The following is a 5,041-nucleotide window of genomic DNA, read 5'->3' as shown; positions in this document are numbered from 1 at the left end:
CATATACTGAACTTGGCAGGGGAGCCTGAGGAAATTCTTTCCAACCAGCCTATGCACGAGAGAGACCAGAATGAGCCCAACTCTCTGAACTGGCCATAAAAACAGCCCAGCTCTGCCTGCATGAATCATTGTCTGGAAGGTGCCACAGTGATAACATTACTGATCAGGCAGGACTAGTCCAAGAATGAACCTTGCTCTGTGAATTATAACAGCTGCAAAGTTTTATATGGCCCCGTGATTGGGATGTATGGGTTCTCACCCTGTCGGATGCTGGATCGTACAAATGAAACAGTCATGCAGATGTAATTTTTTGACTGTCAGGAATAAGTCACCTCAGGATGTTGTCTCATGGGGAGAAAGAAAAATGGCTTTTCATTGATAGGCTCCCCTGGTATTCCTCGCCTTCCTTTAAAAAGCCCATTGGCTTCTGAGCTGACACAGCAGGATTGCCCAGATAGGAATGCCAGATCAAAACCCCTTGGATCTTGGAGGTAGTTAGGGTGACCAGATGTCCTGGTTTTATAGGGATAGTCCTGATATTTGGGGCTTTGTCTTATATAGGCACCTATCACCCCCCAACCTTTGTCCTGATTTTTCACACTTGCTATCTGGTCACCCTAGGGGTAGTTCAGACCTCAGCTTTGTGGCTTGGTCCCAGTCCCTACAACACAATCCAGACTGGAACATTAGCTCTACTATCACTTTCCCGCCTCCACCTCTTCCAAACTTCCGATCTGGATTTGGAGCCAAGTTCTGCAGTGAGGGCATTCAAACACTGAGGGGAATGCTGGCAACTTTCCAAAGTGCCCCAAACCCACATACAAATGCACTGAAAAGAAATGCAATTGAAAAGAAATGCACACAGCCCTAATGGTTGCTTGTACTTGTCTCTTGCCTCTGCCTCAGTGAATATAAATAGTGTGCATTTACCAGCAATACAATCCTGCCTTTGATCAGCTTTGTCCTTGTCACCCTGAAGTTACTGGGAGACGTATTTTAGGACTCTGTTGGACACACTTTCACATATATGCCCCTCTACCTCAAATCAGCTTTGCAAGCTACACCTGTAAGGGATGTGGTTTACGTGCAGCCCTGGGAGAGCTCTCTCCCAGCGCTGGCGCTCCGACTACACTCACACTTCAAAGCGCTGCCGCTGCAGCGCTCCCGCAGCGCTGCCGGGGCAGCGCTTTGAAATTTCAAGTGTAGCCATACCCTAAGACAAGAAGTAACAGGCTTAATCTGCAGCATGGGAGATTTAGATTAGATATTAGGAAAAACTTTCTAACTCTAAGGATAGTTAAGCACTGGAACAGCTTACCTAGCAAGCCTGTGGAATCCCTGTTCTTGGAGGTTTTTAAAGACCAGATTAGACAAACATCTGTCAGGGATGGTCTGGGTTTACTTGGTCCTGGACTAGATAACCTCTTGCGGTTCCTTCCAACCCCACATCTCTATGATTCCATGAAATCATCCCTCTCCATCAAAGAATTCACTAATATTGATTTAATGAAACTTAAACACAGGCTTAAAATTAAACCTGTGATTAAATATTTTGCTGAATCAGGCCCTTTATGGCCACTACATGGAGAGGCATAGCCCTCAGCCTGCCAGGGCCTAAAGGCAGGACACAATGTGTGCCAAGGATCCAAAATTAGGGACACACAACTATGATTCCTGAAGAGAACTCAGAATGCAGTGGGATATAGTAATCTAGTGCAAATGACTCAGTGATCTCATTTCATTATCCTTTATTTCTGATGTGTGAGGAGACCCCCAAATGTGTGTGGAACAGTATGTAGCTTTGGGTCTAAAATTAATGACATTTGAGCGGCATGCAGAAAGGCTGTCTTCTACAGTAAAAAATTAGTCTTGGTCAATTTAATAGATTATATATTTGCTAAAGATTCTTTCATTATCACATTCAAGTTGCATTTCCTGCAATAGGAAACTTGGGTCAGATTTTCAAAGAGCTCAATATTCATTTAGACACCTAGCTAAGTGGCTGGATTTTCTGGAGAGCCCAGCATGTTGGATGCTGAGCTGATCTGAAAATATTTTCAAGTGTCTGTGACCTAGGCACTTCAGGGCCAAAGTCCCACAGACTTTCAGTGAGATTTAGGCTCCTTGAGTAGCTGTCACTTTTGAAAATGGGACTTAGGCATTTTTGAAAATGTTACACCAGGCCTCTATTTAAATGGGAAATGAGCTATTTTGAAAATCTGGCTCCTTTGTCTACATGCAAAGTCACCCTGGTTTAACTAAAGGTGTAATTTAAAATCATTTCAGTTAAACCAATGAAATGGGCTGGGTGGACACCCTTAAACTGATATACACTTGGCTCATATTGATTTAGCTTAAATCAGTTAGGAACAGGTTTCAATAAAACTGAAATAAACCATTTTTAAACCAAAATAAGATTGTCTATACAGGATTTTGAACTAAACTGGTTTAAAAATCAATTTAAATTAAATCTTTTCGGTACACCTTCTGAGTCTAGAGACTTCAAGGGAATACATAGCACAGGACAGGCTGTGTGACACAGGGCTTGGCTACACTGGAGAGTTGCAGCGCTGGTGGTGGGTTTACAGTGCTGCAACTTACTCACCATCCACACTTGCAAGGCACATACAGCGCTGCATCTCCCTGGCTGCAGCGCTGGCTGTACTGCTCTGCCTGGGGTATAACGATTGCAGCACTGGTGATGCAGCGCTGCTCTGCCAGTGTGGCCACCAAAAGCGCTGTAATTGGCCTCCAGAGGTATTCGGAGGTAACCCAGAATGCCTGTTCAGCCACTCCCAACAGCGCTGCAAATGCTGCAAATGTGGCCACACTGTAGCGCTGGTAGCTGTCAGTGTGGCCACACTGCAGCGCTTTCCCTACACAGCTGTACAAAGACAGCTGTAACTCCCAGCGCTGTACAGCTGCAAGTGTAGCCATACCCCCATTCTGCCACCTTTACACTGAGTATGAGAATAGTCCCACTGCTTTCATTAGGGCTACTCATGGAGTAAGTTGTTATTTAACAGATGAAATTCCCCCTGTGCAATGGGCCACCAGTTAATTCCAACCTAAATCCTATGTTACACACAAGTCATCAGCAGAGATGGGCCCAAGCTGCCAAGTTCCCAGCTACAGCAGGACACTTACATACCCCAAATTCATGCATGCTGGTATTTGGGGTTCCATGCTGAATACGCAGAGTTCCCCAGAGCCAGGATCTGAGCTTGCCCACATTTTGGGAAACAACTGAAGGTTTGATATCTGGGGTTCATTGCAGCAGAAATATCCAACTGCTCCGGAGTGGCGGTCAGATCTTGGATGTGGTGCAGCAGGCAGACCCAGCCGTGGAGCTGGGATTGGAACCCTGTCTGACATCCCAGCTCTCAAATCCAGGCCTGGGAGTTCTCAGACAGCTGTTGCATCCTGGCCTTCACCCAATGGCTGCTGAAACCTGGTGAGCCTCAGCCAAGGCACCACCCATGGGACGGAAGTGCTGATTGGAAGATTGCCCAGCTTCACCGACTAGTCCAGCCATGCTATTTAAGCCAGACGGAGGCACAGGAATTCATCTGAGTAACTGAGGGTATGGCTACACTTGAAATTTCAAAGTGCTGCTGCGGCAGTGCTTTGAAGTGTGAGTGTGGTCGGAGCGCCAGCGCTGGGAGAGAGCTCTCCCAGCGCTGCACGTAAACCACATCCTCTACAGGTGTAGCTTGCAGCACTGGGAGCTGTGCTCCCAGCGCTGCGGCACTGATTACACTTAGGCTTTGCAGCGCTGTATCTTGCAGCGCTCGGGGGGTGTTTTTTCACACCCCTGAGCACGAAAGTTGCAGCACTGTAAAGTGCCAGTGTAGCCAAGGCCCCTGGATGATTCCCTGTTGCTGCTGCTGTTGCATTGGACCCTGATTGTGCCTGGGCCCAACCCTCTTCCTGATTCCTAATCCTTTCCTGCCTCATTGGTGCCTTTATCAGAGGGTAGCCGTGTTAGTCTGGATCTGTAAAAGCAGCAAAGAATCCTGTGGCACCTTATAGACTAACAGACGTTTTGGAGCATGAGCCTCCTGCTCCATGCCTAAGCCTTGCCTCTCCTCCAGTTCCTGCCCTTACACCTTGCTTCCAACCATATCAGTCCTGGCTCTGACTTCTGGTTCTGGCATTGGGTATCCAACCCTCAGCTTCAATTCCTGCCTCTAACTCTGTTAATCAGCAATTGACCCTGGTGCTGACCCTCAACTCCATTCCCCAGCTGGACATCTGCTCTGCCCACTAGACTTGACTCCTTCCCTGGCCACTAGGCCAGACCACCTACGTCCCACTCCCTAACACCCTGGTCCCAAAACAATAGCCTCTACCCACTTAAACTGGAAGAGCTCCCCTAGTGGGAAGCAGTAGTAGGTCCTTTATCTTCCCTCTGGGCTGTCCAATAGAGGCTGATATCATACACATAACCACAGCTAGTATATTACCAATTACCCGTGCTCTCCCAGTGTACCGCTATTAGGAAGCATCTGAAGTTGAGAGTGGAACTGGGTAAACTATATTACCCATGGAGATAAAGCTACACCCTTTTCCTGAAGGCGTTTCCCATTCTGACACGACATTAGCCAGGGGCTGTTACTTAATGCAGAGAAAAGTTTAGGCACAGCAAATTCTTAAGAGCATCTTAACTTCCTTTCAAGGTCAGTCCCTCTGGGAGAGAAAGCATCCACCCATTGAAACACTGAATGAACAGAAAATTGCTCAATCAGGTTTTACTTTTGCAGTCTGCTCCTCATTTATTTGGGAGAATGAGGTTTGCAGCATAGAATAATGGTTGAAGATGTTTCGGAGGGGTGGGGGGAGATTTTTAGATGAGTGTCTGATCTACAATGATGTCTCTAAGCAAGGGCCCTTTAACCTGGAGCACAAAGGCATAACAAGATCCAGTGGCTGAAAGATGAAGCTAGAGAAATTCAAACTGGAAACAAAGTGCAACTTTTTAACAAGCAGGATAATTAACTATTGCAATGGCTTCCACAAGGGTGTGGGGGATTCTCCATCA

The sequence above is a fragment of the Gopherus evgoodei genome, chromosome 4, assembly GCF_007399415.2.
Source record: "Gopherus evgoodei ecotype Sinaloan lineage chromosome 4, rGopEvg1_v1.p, whole genome shotgun sequence".
In the NCBI taxonomy this organism is placed as follows: Eukaryota; Metazoa; Chordata; order Testudines; family Testudinidae; genus Gopherus; species Gopherus evgoodei.
The sequence above is the reverse complement of the archived record's forward strand: the minus strand, read 5'-3'. Positions refer to the sequence as shown.